This window comes from Anabrus simplex, chromosome 5, assembly GCF_040414725.1.
Source record: "Anabrus simplex isolate iqAnaSimp1 chromosome 5, ASM4041472v1, whole genome shotgun sequence".
Taxonomy (NCBI): domain Eukaryota; kingdom Metazoa; phylum Arthropoda; class Insecta; order Orthoptera; family Tettigoniidae; genus Anabrus; species Anabrus simplex.
The window spans coordinates 88,453,011-88,475,167 of NC_090269.1; positions in this window are offsets into that span (position 1 = coordinate 88,453,011).

Sequence of the window (22,157 nt, forward strand, 5' to 3'; positions counted from 1 at the left end):
GGACACCATTTCTATGCACGGGTGTACTACTGCTAGTGCTTTATGAAGAGAAATGCTCGATCTCAAGCTAGTGAATGAGCTGCTTGGACATAGCCGTAGCACGAAGACAATGGGTTAGATTGTCTCAGTCTTGATTTAATGGAGAAATACATAGAATTAGGTATCCGTGTCTCACGCGTCCTCATAACCAACAGTCGTATGTTCTTGACGTCGCGAGCGAATATATGATGGGCGTATATAGACCTGCGGTGGAAACAGGAAAACACCGCCTACAAACCAGCACCTACATTAACGAGAAAAGTTATTCTCCACAAACTTTGCTAGTTTAATATGCCTTATGGTCGTGCTTTGTTTTACCTCAGAAGGGACGGAGCGAGTTAAACTTGCAGAAAAATTAATTTCTTTGGCCGAGGTAAATGTTCTTTTGAATAACTACAGTACAACTCTTTTCATGACTGGCTTCAAATTAAAGAAAGAGTACACCACTGCTGTTCTTAATTACATCTGTTTCCTGTAATGTGCAATGCTTTTTGTGGTAAACTTAATGTGTCTTGGTGCTATTAGTAAAGATATCTTGACGTTTTACGATCGTCATTGTACAACATAATATTATTAGTGCACTTGAAATATAAAATAAAACAATTTAGGTATGAATACCCACCTCACTTAATCTCATGTTCATTAAATTTAAGAAACACTGAGCAAGTGGCCGTGTGGTTTGGGTCGCGCAGCCGTGAGCTTGTATTCGGGATATACTGGGTTCAAACCCCACTGTCTGCAGCCCTGAAGATGGTTTTCCGTGGTTTTCAATTTTCACACCAGGCAAATGTTGGGGCTGTGCATTAAGACCATGGCCGCTTCCTTCCAACTCCTAGCTCTTTCCTATCCCGTCGTAGCTATAAGACCTATCTGTATCGGTGAGACGTAAAGCAAATTACAAATATTATGATAATAAATTTACGAAAAGATCATTGTAACGAAACTGCGACATTTGCATTCTCTTTCCATGATTAGGTATTATCTAAGTTGTAATATAGTATTTTACTCTTGTCTTCATTATTACACACTTTTTATCAATCAATCACCATGGTCAGTGTTGAGATCTCGGGTGCAGATTGTACCGGGTTCGATTCCCAGTCGGGTCGGGGATTTTAATTGCATCCGATTAATTCTCCTGGCTCGAGACTGGTTGTCTGTGTTTGTTCCAAAACTGTCCTCATCATATTCATACAACACGGCAGACTACCAACCACCGCAGAAACACGCAATAGTGAACAAATCCGTCCAAATAGGGTTGGCGTCACGAAGGTCATCCAGCCGTAAAACAGGCCCAAATCCAAATGTGCGATGCATTCGCAGAAGCGACCACAGGTGTGGGAAAATTTTAAGAAGAGGAATCACTCATCACTCATCTGCATTTAGTGCTGTAACCCAAATGGCTGATTTCAAAGAAGTGGAACAATTCCCTTTATAATTTATTCCAATCGCTAATTCCACTTCCAATAAACGACGATTTGCCACAATTTGTCCTCTTGAATTCCAAATATCTTCATTTTATGATCTTCCCTACTCTTTAATAATCCCACTCAAACTTATTCGTGTACTAATGTCATTCCAAGCCATCTCTCCGCTGACAACTTGAAACATTCCGCGTAGTCGAGCAGCTCATCTCCTTACTTCCAATTCTTCCCAGCCCAAAGTTTGCAACATTTTCCTAACTCTACTGTACTCTTTTGCCGGAAATCACCCAGAAGAAATTGTGCTGTTGTATTTCATGTAGGCCTATAATTTTATTGTCGCGAGTTGATTCCCATTCTTTTATATAACTAGTTGTTCCTGTGCACTTCGCTGCACGTACAAATAAATCACTATTTTTAGTAACCGAGTTCAACCATTAATAAAATTACGAATGAAATGGACCACATTTTGTATTAACTTCAATAAACAGGTAAAGCTGGTCCCTAGCGATTTCTGTAATTCTTTCTTTCTTTCTTTCTTTCTTTCTTTCTTTCTTTCTTTCTTTCTTTCTTTCTTTCTTTCTTTCTTTATTTATTTATTTATTAATCCATTTACCGTCTACGGTTGGCTTTTCCCTCGGACTCAGAGAAGGATCCCACCTCTACCGTCTAAAGGGCAGTGTTCTGGAGTGTGAAACTTTGGGTCGGGGATACAATTGGGGAGTACCTCGCCCAGGCGGCCTCACCTGCTCTGCTGAACAGGGGCCTTGTGGGGACACGGGAAGATCGGAAGGAATAGACAAGGAAGACGGAAGAAAGTGGCCGTGGCCTTAAGTTAGCTACCATCCTGACATTTGCCTTGAGGAGAACTGGATAACTACTTCGAGGATGCCTGAGGAGGGAATCGCACCCTCTCTACTCAGTTGACTTCCAGAGTCTGAGTGAACCACATTCCAGTCCTCTTATCACGTTTTAAATTTCGTGGTAGAGCCGGGAATCGGAGTCGGGACTCTGGAGGTGGCAGCTAATAACACTAACCATTACACCACAAAGGCGGACTGTATTCTATATTTAAAAGATCAAAATACATTACGTACTGTTACGAATAAAACACTGTCTGTCTTATCGATCAAATTTAAATCAGGATGACCCAGTTAGTGCACACACATACTTATGTTCAACCATGAATGATCACTCTCCGCTGAAATGGAAATAGCGTATGGATTTTAGTGAAGGGAGTGTCCGAGAACATGTTCGGCTCGCCAAATGCAGGTCTTTTGATTTGACTCCCATAGGCGACCTGCGCGTCGTGATGAAGATGAAATGATGAAGACAACACCCAGCGCCCGTGCCAGCGAAATTAACTAATTATGGTTAAAATTCTCGACCCTGCCGGGAATCGAACCCGGAACCCCTGTGGCCAAAGGTCAGCATGCTAACCATTTAGCCATGGAGCCGGACACCACTTTCCGCTAATTGCCGTCTATTTACAAAGTATTTGACCATTTTCAATGTAGGTAGTCCGGATCACTGGTCCTCATGGACAGCTCAGTTTACTTTAATTTCTATTGGGAAATCCAGTCACCCTGCACTCCAGATTCAGGCGGACAGATACGAGCACAGGGTTACAGGCCACCTCAGCAAGCGACTGTTTCTTGGCTCGACTCCAGATAAAGTTCATCACCCCCACGTGGAACATAGTGAACTATTTAAGCAGCGATCACACAACAGCAACAACTCAACAGTAGTAGCCAACACTACGAAATTCCTCACAACGACAGCTAACACTGCTCCACACACACACACACACACACACACACACACACACACACACACACACACACTATTCCACACATCGACTCCACAACGGTCCAGTCCCCCGAAGCACACACACACATTTTGTGTACTCCAGCACGACGATACTCAGACACCGACTCTGGTGGGATTCCTTCAACACCCAGCACTACTGCCGTCCCAGTCCAACTACTGACTGACTGTCCGCTGCCAGCTCCCTTTTTATATCCTGGTGATAATGTACTAGAATCTTCGAGGTGCAGCTAGAGAGGAAGGGTTTTTGTTTCCCGTCCCAGAAGGCCCAAGAGAAAACCAGACAGCTCAATGCAATGAGAGGCCATCCAAACCCTCCAGACCGTCTTGGAGCTAACCGGTCGGACTTACTATATACTCCCTTCCATGGAGCACCGACAGGGCTGGTAAATAAGAGTATATTTATGTATATACATTATTTCTTTGCTAAGTTTGAATACAACTTTTATTTTTTGCTGTGAACATTGTTTAATAGTACATTATACCATACAAAGTTTAAGTTACTTTATTTAGGCCGATGTCTCTTGATTCAGAGAGCAACGACTCCAGTTAACCCCGATTAATTACGTTTAATTTTAATTATAGCAGTGCCTTCGCCTACTGCCAAGTAATGTAATAATTTTAATTGCGCTTTCTTTATTGCATGCTTACCATGCTAATATGTCGACAATTCCCTTTACCACTTTCTCGGAGCTTCATGTTAACTAATTTAGAGTCTCAGGAAACTTTTGAACACACACAAAATATAGGTCATCCATTTGGTAAAAAAAAAAAAAACATCTGGTTAAAAATCTTTAAAATACTGCTGCTATTTTAAAACACTCCATCTCAGAACTCTCGTTTTAGATTTCTCTTGGAATGTTGGTGATATAAAGTTCTATTTTGCATTGTTTTCAGTTTCCAAGATGCCTGAAAGATTCTAATTAGTGCGTGTCTAACCTTATTTTCATATCTATCTTTTCCATCGCTACAGTTGAACTTCCACTGATTGACGATTGGCTTATTGTTGCACACTTATAGAAATGAATCTTCATTATTCTTTCATCGAAGTGCTTCCTAGTTAGATCCAAGATTTTTCTTCGCCTTACAATTGTGATCAATGCTGGCATCCCTACAATAATATCTGGAACAAAGTAATACTCGTGGAATGACCCTGAAGCTTTTACACAGGAGAGAATGATAGAGGCAAAACGGATGAGTAGACCTACCGTGTAATTGGGCTGCTCATATTGACAACAATGGCATCTATTGGAGATGAGTGGCGGCAGAAGAGACAGATGAGAACATCTCAACTAACGATAGTTTGTCAGTGTAATGTTACGGTTGATTAGTTTAAGGATACTGTAGGCCAACGTCCCAGAGTACTTTAATACCTCGGGGCTTTCTCTACAGGTTATAACGATAAGGTACGACGAAACATTCAATAAATACTCCATACAGGTGGAAGATATCTTTATGGCCCGGAAACGTTTTATTTCCATGTTATAATAATAATAATAATACTTGCTTTATTTCCCACTAAGTTACTTTTACGGTTTTTGGAGACGCCGAGGTGCCGGAAGTTTATCCCGCGGAGTTCTTTTACGTGCCAGTAAATCTACCGACACGAGGCTGACGTATTTGAGTACCTTCAAATACTGTATTACCGTACTGAGCCAGGATCGAACCTGCCTAGTTGGGGTCAGAAGACCAGCGCCTCAACCACCTGAGCCACTCGACCCGGCTATTTCCATGTCCGAAATCGTTGAATGAATGAATGAATGAATGAATGAATGAACGAATAAATGAATTGATATCAATGAATCCCGGATGCGCCGATGTATCCCTGCGACGATGAGTTTATTTATTTATTTATTTATTTATTTATTTATTTATTTATTTATTTATTTATTTATTTATTTATTTATTTATTTATTTATTTATTTATTTATTTATTTATTTATTAGTGCCTTTAATACAGTGGCGAATTTAGGACTCGAGGCCCTCTCTTACACTTAACCACATTTTTCACAAAATCTTAAATAAAATACTAAGATAATTTATTCCTAGTTAAAACTACAAAATTAGTAGAAATGCAGACAAATTAAATAAATGACTAGCTAAATTAGTATAAAACTAATTAATATTAAAAACTCTTCAAAATAACTAATCCTCAGGCACGCACACATTCATACTTCAACCATTCAATCAGCTGTCCTCAGCAGGTAGTCTCGGCAGGCGACCTTAAATCTTGACAAATACCTAGTTTCTCTGTCCTGAGCTGGCAGGGAATTCCATATTCTGGCACAAATGATATATTAATTTTATTAGTGCGGTGCACTGGAATAGAAAGAAAGGATCTCTAACGTGTATTAAGTTGTGATATGATGATAGTAAGGTGAATTTAGAAGAAATATACAGTGGCTGATTTTCAGTTAACACACTAAACACCATCGTTAATATGTGTAGCTGCCGACATTTACCAGGCTTCAGCCATGAGGGAGCCTGATAGTAATGGGGTGATATGAACATCGTACCCGATATTGTAAATCGCAGAGAGGAATTCAGTGTTCGTTGAAGTTTATGTGTTTCTTCTCTCGTCATGTCAACTAAAACAACGTCACAATAATCAGGAATAGGGAGAACCATTATCTGTATTAGTTTGGCCTTTAGCTCAAATGGAAATACATCTCCCTGCCGTTTAAGAGGGCGAAGCACTCCAAAAATCTTTTTTACGTATTTCTTTCTTTTTAACATTTTCTACAAGAAAGAATTACATGTGGTGTGTTGGTGCGTTTTCTTCCAGTATGTTTCCCATGATCAATGTTCTAATTTGGAAATAAAAATGTTTCCGGGCTCGTGTCCACATAACTTATTTTCTACTTCTGTATATTTTTACGTTCAGTCCTCAGCCCGAAGGATGTTTGGTTCCTGAACATCTCTGCCATCAGCTGTCATAGATGGCCTAGCCATCACTGGAGAGGCGTACTAGGGAAATGAGGAGCGAGGTAGTTTCCCGTTGCGTTTCTCACCGAGCCAGGCGTTGCTATTACATACCATTCTGCCAAGCCCACTGAAATGCTATGTTTTTTTTTTTTTGCTACTTGCTTTACGTCGCACAGATACAGATATGTCTTATGGCGACGATGGGATAGGAAAGGCCTAGGATGTGGAAGGAAGCGGCCGTGGCCTTAATTAAGGTACAGTCCCGGCATTTGCCTGGTGTGAAAATGAGAAACCACGGAAAACTCATTTTCAGGGCTGCCGACAGTGGGGCTCGAACTCACTATCTCCCGATTACTGGATACTGGCCGCACTTAAGCGACTGCAGCTATCGGGCTCGGTCACTGAAATGCATGCATCAACCGACCCTATGAGCATCATTTTCACACCAATCATAGCAGGGACTGGCTGCATAAGGAACGGTATTACTAGCATCGCTCATACCTCAGTCACTTTCATTTTGTCCAAGCCAAGGATAAGACAGAGATAGATCAATGAAAGTAACGACATTGTTCTAGCCTATACCAGAAGACAACACTGTAAACACTAGGTCCCGCCAGCAAAGGCCATTTCTCTACATATTAGGAATATGTTCCGAAAGCTTGGTCTACATTATAGTTAAACGCTGCATACAAGCTATCAGCCATTCCTCACCCTTAGGCCAACACACTTTCCTTTATATTCCTGCCAGAGATTTTCAAACTTTTGGATCCTAATCTGTCGTTTTCCAACTGATATGTTCCACGGTTCAGCAGATTTTTCAGGATTTTCCCTCAAATCCGCAACTTCCTTTCCAACTTTTTTTCTGTCGTGAATTTCAGCTGGAGTTATGCATCCTCTCTGTATATCTTTGTGCATCTCTCTCAGCTAGCGGAGACAGGTGTTCAATTTCTTTTGAAGAACAAGACGTATCACATATGCTTATCTTTCCAGGTCCATCCTCATCAAATACTCACGGAAGATCAATAATAATAATAAGAAGAAGAAGAAGAAGAATTTCGTGTAGCACTCTATAGCCTAGTGCTTATCAGGTATGGTAGACCCTCCGACGAGGTTATACTTCATCTGCCGTGTATGGACTTCTATGTTAATGTGGCGGAAGATGGTGTGTGTGGTGTATGTGTTGCAGGAATATTGCGGACAATACAATCACCCATCCCCGATCAAAAGGAATTAACTGTTTAAGATTATAACCCTTCTACCCAACCGGGAACTGAACCCAGATCTCGAGGACTGAATGTAAACTACAATAGAATGAACCGTTGTTAATGAATTGTCACATGTCGATATCACAAGGCATATATCGTAGTTAATAAAGTGGATAGACCGAGCTCGATAGCTGCAGTCCCTTAAGTGCGGCCAGTATCCAGTATTCGGAAGATAGTAGGTTCGAACCCCACTGTCGGCAGCCCTGAAGGTGGTTTTCCGTGGTTTCCCATTTTCACACCAGGCAAATGCTGCGGCTGTAACTTAATTAAGTCCACGGCCGCTTCTTTCCCAGTCCTAGCCCTTTCCTGTTCCATCGTCACCATAAGACATATTTGTGTCGGTGCAATGTAAAGCCAATAGCAAAAAAATAGTGGATAGAATCAATTATGAATTGACAGTGAGCAGTTGGACGTTATGGATTACAACGAATTTCAAAGAATTGATCGTAGTGAATGGAGACTCTGCTGTATGAGGAGAAGGATTGACCTATGGCGTAATACTGCCAAATATTTGCTGGAGACAACTGAACTCAGAGGTCAGTTCTTCACTTTCAGCCAGATAATTTCGTTCCTGTCGTATGTTCATTTCACCGTGAAAACTTAATAAGAAGTCTAACTACCTAAATTAAATTTTGAGGCGCCATTCCCTCCAAGCATACAGCTTCCGTAGCCATAACAGCATTCCCCGTGGTTAATTATTTCAACTCTTCCTAGCCTGAGTAGCAAGTTTGAAACTGAGTAGTACATTTTTTATGTAGCTTAACATCAAGATAGTGAGGGCACTTAAGTGTAATTAGGTCGTGGTTGTAATTTGCTCGGAGATTGCCATCGTGCCTCGAAGCACTCCCTACCCCGTCGTTCTTTCAATTTGCTCCGTGTTTCTGCTGAACCTACGGCCGGGAGTAACTCCAGTCATCGGTCACATTAGCCACGTCGTTCGGTTAAGTGATGTAAGTGTGATATCTTGAAAAATGAAGTTTTTTAATATAAAGAGAAGGTCCATGAAAGGCATGAAATTAATAGATAGGCTAGGCCTCAAAAATCCAATATCGTTGGGGTCGGGGAGAACAAGAATTGACTGGAAGAGTTCAGATAAGAAAGATGGAAGGGAGGCAGCTAAGGGCAATATGATTGCCAATTCACACTCCCAAGATTGGAACATGTAGGGCGTAGCTGCACAATGAGAAAGCCGCACTCTTTGACCTAAGGACAGGAGAGCAAGAAGAGCCGAGATCAGCTGACCTCTAATAGTTTGTACTGTGAAGGCTAGATGGCGATATGCGGAGTCAGGGTGGAAGCGTAGTCATAGATTGCACCTGGCTGAGTACATCATGTTTACGCAATACAATCACACAGTTCGTTTGTCTTTCATTGTTTATTCATGACTCATAAGCAAGCTGTTATGTTGGCCTACCGTATTTCTATAAGTACAGGTAATAGTCAAAGGAGTATTTATTTATCAATGTCAAATTATTTAATTTTGTTTCCTACAAGTTGCTTTACGTCGCACCGACACAGATAGGTCTTATGGCGACGATGGCACAGGATAAGGCTAGGAGTGGGAAGGAAGCAGCCGTGGCCTTAATCAAGGCAGAGCCCTAGCATTTGCCTGGTGTGAAATTGGGAAACCACGGAAAACTATTTTCAGGTCCGAACTCACTACCTCCCGAGTACTGGATGCTAGTCATTCCTAATTAATATAACTAGTTGATACCCAGCGTGCGCTGCTGAGCCTCAGTAAAGAACATGAGTTATTTAATTCATTCTAGTTTAGGTAATATTTATTAACATAGGTAATTCTTCATTATTTCTGGTTCTTTCTTTTTACATTTTTCTTAGTGCATTTAATTCCAATTTCACTTGCAAAACAAAGAAACAATTACTGTAAATATGTTATATTTCCTAGATTCCTATATCTACTATTTGCTTACATTAATGGTCGATTTATTTGCATGATGTTCATTGCAACGCGAGTGGATACTTTGTTTTTCCACCTGGTGCGAAAATGAACAGATTATTCGGCAGTGAGTTGCCTAATTACATGAAAGTACATTTCGATCATGGTATGTTTGATTGTTATTTTCAAATAACAGGTAATGATTTGCCTAGTTACATGAACTTCCTAGCAAGAAAGGTTCTTCATCAAATATAGCGCCGGTTCCCATCCTCCTATATACAGTACAGCATGTCGTCCCGGACTATAACGATTCAGAGTAAGTCACTGTCGCGTAGCTTCAATTTGTCCATCAAGGTCGATCCAATCTTGCTGCAACTCTGTAGAATTCTTTCATCCTGAAAGTAAATATATTTCCGTTCACTTTTCAAGAAATGCCAAAATTTTCATGCACTATTGAGACGATTTAGAAGATTTGGTACAAACTGCACCTTTACCTCCCTCTGGTTTAAGAGCTTGAGTTTTGTGAAACATACAAATTAGCGTTTTATGTACAGAGATTAAATATATTTAATTAGCAACAGGCATTTGTGTACTAAATTACTATTTTTATGTCCACGCCGTAATCTAGGGCACTGAATAGAACGGGACATTAGGCACAATAAAACTGTTAAATGTTTAAATCTATTTAGATACGCACCCCTTAACTAGTTGCAACTGAGAGCAATGCAAGCAGCTGCTAGGCTGTACATTCCGTCAGAGCGCAGTGTTCCTTTACCTGGCTGAGCCGGAGCACTGCTCATTGAGCTGAACTGTACCCGCCTTTGCTGTAGGGCATGCAGCCTCAACTCAAGAAAAAGGGGGCAGAGTGCAAGGTGAACACATTCTCTGCCAGCGTGCGGGCGTCGAAAGACAGTTGTTTTCAGAGTGTGGCAGCAATGAACACGTAACTCCAGTTCGGTGTCGGCTACTGTATTATAATATGAAAGAATGCGATTGAATTCCGTAACATATTACTTCACTATACTGAGTTTTCCTTTCCCCTTAGTGTTAAGAACAAAAGAGAGGTAACTGTGAGCCCAGCCCAGAGAGGGAGACGCTGTACTTCTAAAGAATTAAAACAATCCCGAGGTAATAATCAAGACCACAGCGGAACTTTTGCTGAAAAATTCGCTGTGGGTTGCGAGACATCATCTGTGAAGGAGTGTAATGTGACATATGCGAGCGAGACTAGGGACTTATTTTTTGGTACCGGAAAAGTTGGCCGTGTGGTTAGGGGCGCGCAGCTGTGAGCTTGCATCCGGGGGATAGTGAGTTTGAACCTCACTGTTGGCAGCGCTGAAGATGGATTAGCAAGGTTTCCCCATTTTCACATCAGCCAAATGCTCGGGCTGTAGCTTAATTGGGCCACGGCCGCTTGCTTCCCACTCCTATCCCTATCCTACCCCATCGTCACCATAAGACCTACCAGTGCCGGTGCGGCGTAAAGCAAATTTGTAAAAAAGTATTATTTTGTTTTGTAATGTAGTATGTATTGCTAAGTAAATAAGCAGATGGAATGGATAAGACGTTGTCGTAATCCGTAACATACTTGTACCGAAAACTCTGGTTTTAACGTAGATTTGCGTCCCTCGACAACGGGTGATAGAAAGAAAAAATTCAGATTCTTAGATCAGGGCCTCTCAGAGTGCATGCACCTACCAGAGTGCAGACCCCTACTCCTCGATTTGAAGCAATAGTGCTGCCTCTCTCTTTCCCCACGCCTGTCTCTCTCGCTCCGCCCGTTTCCCTCTTCCTCACTTGCTCCGTAGCGCTTCAAATCCGAGCAGAGTTGATCCGAGTTGAGCCGAGCTTAGCCGAGTAGCCCGGAGACGAGCAGTTGGTCCGAGCTGAGCCGAGTGGAACCAATGCACTGTGCACAGGAACTCTGCGCCTCAATTTGCACGCGTGAGATTTTGGGCGTATGAGAGGCCCTGTTTTATAGTTTGGTTAGAACGCGTATATCGCCCAGAGTATTTAACTTGCGATTATGTTTAACGTCTCAATTGACAGATAAGACATGAGGCTACTTGTTGAAAAAATAAAATTTAAACTCTGAAACTTAGTTTTAATGAAATATAACTTAAGAGTAAGGCAATATTTATGCTAAATATGTGACATCAGACGAATACTCTGTTATAAGATGGCGCTGTGTTGACTTGCGTGTTTATTTCTCATACCACAGACCATACTGCACCAAGATAATATTCGACTACCGTAATGCATGTGGACGAAATATTAAAAATGAATTGAAGCGGAAAAAGCACCTCTCCAACAAACACTCCTAAGTTGTGGAACGTTCCTTCGATTGTGGAGAGACAGGGCCTTAGTGGAAGGCAGACAATGACGTAGCCGTAGAAGCAAACGTGCAGTCAGAAGGAAGTGATCTTGAGCTTGCCCTGTGCCGTGAGATGGACACGTTGCCCGATACCGGTCAAATGTTCAGGTTTGTACTGCAGCATTCGGAGTCCTTTACATAGGTTTAGAGATATTTCTTCTTTAAAATATTATAAAACATTTTATATAATCTTTCTGCCCTGACAACGGATCGCTTCGCGTATTTTCTTCTCCATTTTGGTTCGATATACAGCTAGGGTTACGTTAACCGACAGCAGACCTCTGAGAGAAATGCTCTGCACCTGAATAACGGCAAAGCTCCGGCTTGGACAATTCACTGAGTTCCATGAAGACATCATGACTGCACCGCTCGCATTGTCTACTTGCTGTCATCGTAATCACCCACCAGACTCATAATACGCTGCCATGTATCATCATCCTTGTTCAAAGCTCTAGACCACGCACTGAAGTGAATACAAACTATTGCTAACAAGGTATAAGGTATGATTTAGTTATTTGGTAATAACTAGGACGATAGCACCGAGTGTACAAACGTATAAAGCACACGATGTGTCCTTGTGTGAAAGCAATGGCATCAATGGTGAAGTGCCATCATGCAGTCGTCTTTATCTCCAAAACGGTTCGATATGGACACTGTGTTTACTGTGGCTTTATTGCTTCTTCTCTCTGGTACGTCTCACTGCTTCAGATTGTACACGTATGCACAGAAATGGTGTGCCGATATAAACAAAGCAAGGCGCATTGTTGCAGACAGACATCCAGCTACAAGACTGTTATAATTGAAATGGGTATAGTGGTGGATGTATAGCAATACACACACCGTGCCTTCAGCACAACCCGTTCACTCCTATCCCCTCCTTCTAAGTACTGGAGAGGCCTTCAACACTACCCCTTCACTCCCTCCCCTCCTTTTCAGTACTGGCGTGGGGCAGTGTACATTTCTGTGTATGCGTTAACCATCACTTCTGATATGTCCCGTATACACTTAATAATATTTTATTGTTTAATGATATCTCCTATTCAATACATTACAATATAATGTAAAGTTAAAACTTAAAATTCACATTTACCATATCTCGTCAGTTTCAACCCTGTTTGTGTCATCTTCAGCAGATTGTTAAAACTATCACATATAATAATTAAACACTTAAATTAACAAGCTATTTTGTTGTATCTATTAAAACGTTCTTACTGTGAATAATCGAGGACAAAAGTAGCTGCGAAAAAGAAATCAAACGTCGCAACATTCTAGGACGTACAGCTATGGCAAAATTAAAACTAGATCTGGCAGAGTAATGTCTATGATTACGAAGAAAAGATTAGTCCATTCCCTTGTGTTCACAAACTTCCTGTATGGATGCGAAACTTGGACCATAAGAGCTAAAGACAGGACCGAATCAACGCGTTTGAAATGTGGTGTTGGAGAAGTATGTTGCAAATACCGTGGACAACCAGGCAAACAAATGATTCTGTCGTCCGAGAAATTGGAATACAAGGAAGTCTATGCCAAGTTGTGTACCAGAGAATCCTGCAATTCTTTGGTCACATTATCAGAAGAGAGGATGACAACCTGGAAAAAGTAATTGTCCAAGGAAAAGTTTCTGGTACAAGGTCACGAGGACGGGTCGCAAAAAGATGGGTCGATCAAGTATGAGAGATCATGGAATTACGATGGAGAGTTACTGTCCGGAAACAAAAGTTCGTACAGAATGGCATCAGCTTATAAAAGAAACAACAAAGTCCTTGCTTGGGTTGCGATACTCAGTCATGAGTTTAACGACTGGAGAGAGAGTGAATGAGTTCATACTTAAAAATGATGTGGTGAAATCTTCGGTATGCACAAAATACAAGGATTCGGTGATATCTTATTAGTATCCAACGTTTCATGATTAGCTGCCAATAAGGAGCTTAATAACAGCAAATGGCATGGTTATAAAAATGCCTCCCATTGCCTATTCGAATAATGTATTCATGTACGTGGTTTAGTATTTTAATTATTGTACACTGACTGACAGAGCAAATGCAACACCAAGAAGGAGTGGTCAGAACTTTATGCCAATTGCACGGTAGACTGACGTCACTGAGGTATGCTCATGATGTGAAATGCGCCGCTGTGCTGCGCACGTAGCGAACGATAAATGGGACACGGCGTTGGCGAATGGCCCACTTCGTACCGTGATTTCTCAGCCGACAGTCATTGTAGAACGTGTTGTCGTGTGCCACAGGACACGTGTATAGCTAAGAATGCCAGGCCGCCGTCAACGGAGGCATTTCCAGCAGACAGACGACTTTACGAGGGGTATGGTGATCGGGCTGAGAAGGGCAGGTTGGTCGCTTCGTCAAATCGCAGCCGATACCCATAGGGATGTGTCCACGGTGCAGCGCCTGTGGCGAAGATGGTTGGCGCAGGGACATGTGGCTCCTGCGCGAGGTCCAGGCGCAGCCCGAGTGACGCCAGCACGCGAGGATCGGCGCATCCGCCGCCAAGCGGTGGCAGCCCCGCACGCCACGTCAACCGCCATTCTTCAGCATGTGCAAGACACCCTGGCTGTTCCAATATCGACTAGAACAATTTCCCGTCGATTGGTTGAAGGAGGCCTGCACTCCCGGCGTCCGCTCACAAGACTACCATTGACTCCACAGCATAGACGTGCACGCCTGGCATGGTGCCGGGCTAGAGCGACTTGGATGAGGGAATGGCGGAACGTTGTGTTCTCCGATGAGTCACGCTTCTGTTCTGTCAGTGATAGTCACCGTAGACGAGTGTGGCGTCGGCGTGGAGAAAGGTCAAATCCGGCAGTAACTGTGGAGCGCCCTACCGCTAGACAACGCGGCATCATGGTTTTGGGCGCTATTGCGTATGATTCCACGTCACCTCTAGTGCGTATTCAAGGCACGTTAAATGCCCACCGCTACGTGCAGCATGTTCTGCGGCCGGTGGCACTCCCGTACCTTCAGGGGGTGCCCAATGCTCTGTTTCAGCAGGATAATGCCCGCCCACACACTGCTCGCATCTCCCAACAGGCTCTACGAGGTGTACAGATGCTTCCGTGGCCAGCGTACTCTCCGGATCTCTCACCAATCGAACACGTGTGGGATCTCATTGGACGCCGTTTGCAAACTCTGCCCCAGCCTCGTACGGACGACCAACTGTGGCAAATTGTTGACAGAGAATGGAGAACCATCCCTCAGGACACCATCCGCACTCTTATTGACTCTGTACCTCGACGTGTTTCTGCGTGCATCGCCGCTCGCGGTGGTCCTACATCCTACTGAGTCGATGCCGTGCGCATTGTGTAACCTGCATATCGGTTTGAAATAAACATCCATTATTCGTCCGTGCCGTCTCTGTTTTTTCCCCAACTTTCATCCCTTTCGAACCACTCCTTCTTGGTGTTGCATTTGCTCTGTCAGTCAGTGTATATATCAATTTTAAAATTCTACTGAATGAACATGTTTAAACATGATGGATGTAAATTTTAAGTTTTAAATTTTTAATGTACTGTAATGTATTGAATAGGAGGATAACATTTAACATTACATTATTATTAAAGTGATTAGCTGTCAATGTCCACCTCTGTGGTGTAGTGGTTAGCGTGATTAGCTGCCACCCCCGCAGGTCCGGGTTCGATTCCCGGCTCTGCCACGAAATTTGAAAAGTGGTACGAGGGCTGGAACGGGGTCCACTCAGCCTCGGGAGGTGAACTGAGTAGAGGTGGGTTCGATTCCCACCTCAAACATCCTCAAAGAGGTTTTCTATGGTTTCCCACTTCTCCAGGAAAATGCCGGGATGGTACCTCACTTAAGGCCAGGGCCGCTTCCTTCCTTCTTCCTTGCCTGTCCCATCCAGCATTTCCATCCCTCCACAAGGCCCCTGTTCAGCATAGCAAGTGAGGCTGCCTGGATGAGGTACTGGTCATTCTCCCCAGTTGTATCCCGACCCAAAATCTGAAGCTCCAGGACACTGCCCTTGAGGCGGTAGAGGTGGGATCCCTCGCTGAGTCCGAGGGAAAATCCAACCCTGGAGGGTAAACAGATTAAGGATAAGAAGAAGAAGATTAGCTGTCAATACGGACATGTGAAATTTATAACTTGTGGTACATCCCGCATGCTAAAGCGTAAAGCAAGAATTGTTTTATTACGAAAAGGCCATAGGATGGTACTAGGTAGACCAATATTGCCACTGATTATTCACTACAAGAGTTCACTCAATTTTTTTATTTCAGAAAGTTCTTCGTGTTAGCAATTCTCAGCAAACTTTTCATTTTGTTTTCTGCCTACTGCTTTAACGTTATAATGACAAAGATATTCGGCCATTCAAGAATAGGACAGGGTTTGGATTGGGAAAGTAGCGGTCGTGGCCTACCCCGCATTTGCCTTTTGTGAAAATCGGAAATTAAAAAATACTTGCAGGACTGCCGATGGTGGTTTACGAGCCCATAATCAAAGATCAATGACCTGAACATCGGAGCCACACCACTCGGTCTCAACAACTAAAAATATATACAAGGGGCAGTCAAATAAAAACCGAACACCCGCCATAACACACATTTCCCGCAAAAGGTGGCAGCACTGTTGTTACTTATCGATACTGCCATCGCTGTGGTAGGAGAACTGCATAGTGACAACTCACAGTGCAGTACTTGGGCTATGTCATTCTTGGTGCGCGGACTTGTCTAGTGTGCTCGTCCAGCTGCAGAAATTGGGGCTAGCAAAGAGGAGCAGAGAAGTGTGGTTTCATTTTCTGGTGGCGCAGCACTAGGAAGACGCTTTGCAGAAACTGCGACGCTGTGGACCGATGACCTAGATGTTAGGCCCATTATAAAACAAGCATCATCATCAGAAACTGTGACGCGTCAAAACAACCTGGAATGTTGTCGGACGGAGTCATCCTGATGATGTTCGCTCCATAGTTCCAATCTGGCGAAGACTACGCTTCAGCGATTTGATTTGAAAACACTTCAACATCCTCCGTACTTGCCGGATCTTTCACCTTGTGATTGTAGCATGTTTGGCGACCTGAAGAAAGACATTCGTGGACGTCGGTTTTATTCGGACGAGGAATTGCAAGAGTGGGTGCGGTTGTGGATCGGTCAGTGACCTGCCTCTTTCTACAAAACTGGAATTGATCGTCTCGTCTCTCAGTGAGGTAAATGTGTTAACGCTTTTGAAGATTACTTCTGGATAAAACCACTGCATGGTCACGTTGTAGCTGGTGTTCGGTTTCCATTTGACTACCCCTTGTATCTACTTCTCATTTTTAAAACGGCAATTAAACACGCTTTATTAAAGCCAATATATATATACTCAGATGTGTGGTGTACCCAAGCGCGATTTCAGTTACAAACTTAATACTTTGCTATCTCAGCCACGCCGCCCGTTAGACTACTTAACATTCCCATCAGAGAAGAGGATGATTCGGGCTCGAGACCCAGCCGCTTTCTCTTATATTCATGCCCTTTAGGTTTTGAAGTTTGATACTTAAGCTATAGGATTCTCCGAGATTAAAACGTTATTTACCCATGTAGTCTTAAGAATAATCTCTTCGCTTTGTATGAAATATGCTTATAAGTTATGCTTCATGACGTACATCTGACGGCCAAAGGAAGTAGCTGCACTGACTACCCTAGAGGCGACTTCAGTAATTCCATGGCAAGATGAAAATATCATGCTAAAGTAATTTTATTTTTATACACTCTAGGTTCTTATGATGAAGAGCACGGCACAGAAGACTATCTTATTAAATTCCAAGCACATTGAAAGACAAAAGAATGTTTTAGTTCTTTAGACACGTTTGTGAGCTGAAGCGTAGTCTTCGCCAGATTGGAACTATGGAGCGAACATCATCAGGATGACTCCGTCCGACACCATTCCAGGTTGTTTTGACGCGTCACAGTTTTTAATTTGAAGGAGCTATATAAATCGTCTTATTGTAACACACTTCATAATATATGCAGGATGGTCAGAAACGGCGTGAACGTTATATATCAGCGTTGAAGGGTTAGTCATACTGATCAATAATTTGAAAAAAGTAATTTAATATCTCGTGCATTAGTAATTTTATTACCTAACAAATTTAGGCAATCAGATAGCTTCGCGGGCGAATTCAAATGGGTTTTGTGAGGCGGGGTTACTAAGTTTTCACGTAGATTAAGAATTTTTTCAAAATATTTATCAGTATGACCAACCCTCTAACACTCATATACCCGGTTCCCGTTGTTTCCGGCCATCCTCTATATAGTATTCCACAGCCCCTTATAATTCATGATGATATGCAACCCATCTAACACTAACAGCCTTTTTTAATTGCTTTACGTCGTACCGACTCAGATAGGTCTTATGGCGTCGATGGGACAGGGAAGGGCTAGGAGTGGGAAGGAAGCAGCCGTGGCCTTAATTAAGGTACAGCCCCAGCAATTGCCTGGTGTGAAAATGGGAAACCACGGAAAACCATTTTCAGGGCTGCCGACAGTGGGGTTCGAACCTACTATCTCCCGAATACTGGATACTGGCCGCACTTAAGCGACTGCAGCTATCGAGCTCGGTCTCTAACAGATCTTAGGGTCGATATTGCTCTGCTTGTTACATATATGTCAGCAAGGTCAATCGAGCCAACTTAGCACAGGTTATACGACTATAAGCAAGTTGAGCGCCATTCCAGGACCATTCCACAAACTTTCCGTTTACTGCGTTTTGGTTTTTGCGAAGAGATCTGTTTTGGTAGAATACTAAATGAACGCTGTAAGAGATGAAACAGAAATGTCCAGGTGGAAGGTGTATTAATCGCTAATGTTCTTCCTGCGAACGAAGAGTGTGCCATCAATAAGTTACCGATCATATTTTAGATATAAAAACGGTTCTGTGGTTTGAATCTTGCTCTATGCAGATACGCTTGGATATATTCACAGCTTTTCCTTTGTACAACAGAGTGTCTCCCTTGAAACGTTAGCTCATTTTTTGTATTTCTTTTCTATGTACACTTCTGAAGAATACTCACAATAGAAAGCTTATTCACTGTCGTGTAGTGGAAGTGAATATAAATCTAATTTCTAATGTACACTCGAGATATATTTCAGTGATGAGTACTCTGATACGTTACTTATATAGAGAAACATTGCAGAAGTCATTATGATGACAATCTCTGAGTCACAAGCGATTTCATGAGAAAGTAATATCGACAGCAAATACGTTCCTGAGTCTTAATAAACGTTTATGTCTAACTGATACACTTGGAAGGAAGATTCCTCTTGGAGTTACTCATATAACGCTGACCATGATGATGATGATGATGACAACAGGGACGTCCGGATTGCCCCGCATACTGCTACAACAGGTCAACATTCATCTGTTATAACAGTATTGCATATCAAGGAAGTTTCTTTTAAATGAGAAAGCCATTATTTTTTTCAGGTCAGACACAGATAATATAACTGATATTGCGTGTTTCGACAGATTGAAAACTTTTAAGTTGTGTATAAATGAAGAACAACCGTACCTTCTGGAATTACATCAGGAGCTAAACGATCTGACTGCGAATCTTGGAGAGCATTTTATCAGTGGACAGTAAACAAAATGACCACAGCCTTTTTATCTTGGACAAAGTCGCGTTTTCACAACATTGGTGCAAGGCAACAATCCGTATAAATGGAACTTTTCAGAGGCATGTAGGAATGAGTAGGTTTGTGACCGCACTATATCCACAGTAACAGATCGCTAGTTGCTTTACGTCGCACCGACACAGATAGGTCTTATGGCGACGTTGGGACAGGAAAGTCCTCGGAATGGGAAGGAAGCGGCCGTGGCCTTAATTAAGGTACAGCCCCAGAATTTGCCTGGTGTGAAAATGGGAAACCACGGAAAACCATCTTCAGGGTTGCTGACAGTGGGGTTCAAACCCACTATCTCCCGGATGCGAGCTCACAGCTGCGCGCTCCTAACCGCACGGCCAACTCGTCCTGTAGTCACAGATGGTAGGTAACAAAAGAAAGTGGTACTGGGTGGGATTAAAACGTGTCTCCACACAGACTGGGTTCGTAATCACAGAGATATGTGATTTTATCGCCTTGGCTACTGTGAAGTCTCGCAGTCTATACCTGTTCAGAAATTTAATATACGTTTACTGTACTAACGTGTTATTAGCAACTATGAACGTGACTGTACGAGCAAACTTCTTTGTTGTAGGGAGTTTAAGATCACTCTCAGACTCCGTTTACTTCGGTGTTATATATCTTCTGTCTTGCTTTATGGTGTCGAGACTTGGACCCTAACAGAGAACACCAGCAAAAAATTAGACCTTTAGATGTGACGCAACTGATGCTTGCTCAGAATATCATGGGTTGACAGAATACGTAACACTGAAGTACTCCTATACTTCAGCAAAGAATTAGATGTCATGCAAAACATCAAAAGAAAGAAGTATGACTACTTCGGTCATATCATTCCAAATGATAAATATAGACTCCTTCAGCTTATCATACAAGGTAAAACATAAGGTAAAACATAAGGAAGGAGAAATATGGGAAGAAGAAGAATACATTGGCTACGGATTCTACAACAATGGTATGGGCCCAGTACCCTCACTCTAATCCGACTTGCTGAGAACAAGTACCAGATCACCCTGATGATAGTCAAAGTCCAGTGAGGATATGCTACAAGAAGTAGAAGAAGAAGAAGAAGAAGAAGAAGAAGAAGAATAAGAAGAAGAAGAAGGTTTCATGCATTACAATCATTAAATTATCACTGGCGCTAATGATGCAGTCTGTATCGCAAAACTTCAACCCAAACATGTCGTTGTAATAATATGGTTCAGGAACACACACCGAATTCTTGTTGGATAAAATTAAAAAAAAATTAATTATAAGGGGACGATGGACCTCATAAGTCAACTTTAGTTGCGCAGTCGACTAATCACTGCCCTACAGTTCCAAATATATAGGTTCGATGCTGGATGGAGGCAGTGTTATTTGATGGTGTTCATTTAAAACGACTGTTGGTTCGTTAAAGAACTCCTGAAGGACTTAATTCCAACATGGTATAATATATTCTGGAATTTACTCATGTGCGAGAGGATATAGTAGTGAATTTATTTTGTTATTACTTCATTGATTACCATTGAATATTTTAGTATTAAAGGGAGATTTATGTATATTGTGATCATGTTTAAATAGTTGAATACAAAATGTTGGTTTGTGATTCCAATGATGTAGTAGGCTACCTTAAGCCATTTTATGATCTTGATACCTCTCAAGAGGTATAGCATTTGAAGAGAAGATTAACGAATTCTATTATTATTATTATTATTATTATTATTATTATTATTATTATTATTCCCAGTAGTATAATACAAGGATTCGGGCGCCACCACCTCCTCCGGGCTCCCAGGGGTCCCTAAACCACCCGCGGAAAATTTGAATTTTGGCGGGAAATTTGAATTTTGGCGCGAGATTTGAATTTGTGAACAAAGCCACGCGCTTTTTGACAGCTGCCATCGACAACAACGCATCGCTAACCTCACTGCTGCCATCTTGACGGGCCTAAGCCTCAGTAGTGCCAACTTAACCTGACTAGCGCGAGGTAAACAAAGCCACGTGTTTTTTGACAGCCACGTGCTTTTTGACAGCTGTCATCGACAACACCACATCGCTAACCTCACTGCTGCCATCTTGACGGGCCTAAACCTCAGTAGTGCCAACTTAACCTGACTAGCGCGAGGTAAACAAAGCCACGTGTTTTTTGACAGCCACGTGCTTTTTGACAGACAACAACGCATCGCTAACCTCAGTACTGCCATCTTGACGGGCCTAAACCTCAGTAGTACCAACTTAACCTAACTAGCGCGAGATAAACAAATCCACGTGCTTTTTTGACAGCTGTCATCCGCCATCTTTAAACCACAGAGCACTGTGCTGCCCTCTTTATCGCAGTAGCTGCAAATTCGTCACCTGTCATCGGCAGTGCTGCCATCTTAACGGGTCTAAACCTTAGTGCTACTAACTTAACCTCACTAGCGCGAGATAAACAAATCCACGTGCTTTTTTGACAGCTGTCATCCACCATCTTTAATCCATAGAGGACAGTGGTGCCCTCTTTAGCTACTTACCTTTGAAATGTAGTACGTCACAGCTGTCATCCGCCATCTTGCATCACAAACCTCAGTGCTGCACTCTTTAGCTAGATACCTTTGAAATGTAGTGGGGGCAATTTGAGAAATTCTTTATGCTCTTGTTTGGAAACAAAGCCACGTGCTTTTTTGACAGCTGTCATCCGCCATCTTTAATCCAGAGAGCACCGTGCTGCCCTCTTTAGCTACTTACCTTTGAAATGTAGTACGTCACAGCTGTCATCCGCCATCTTGCATCGCAAACCTCAGTGGTGCACTCTTTAGCTAGATAC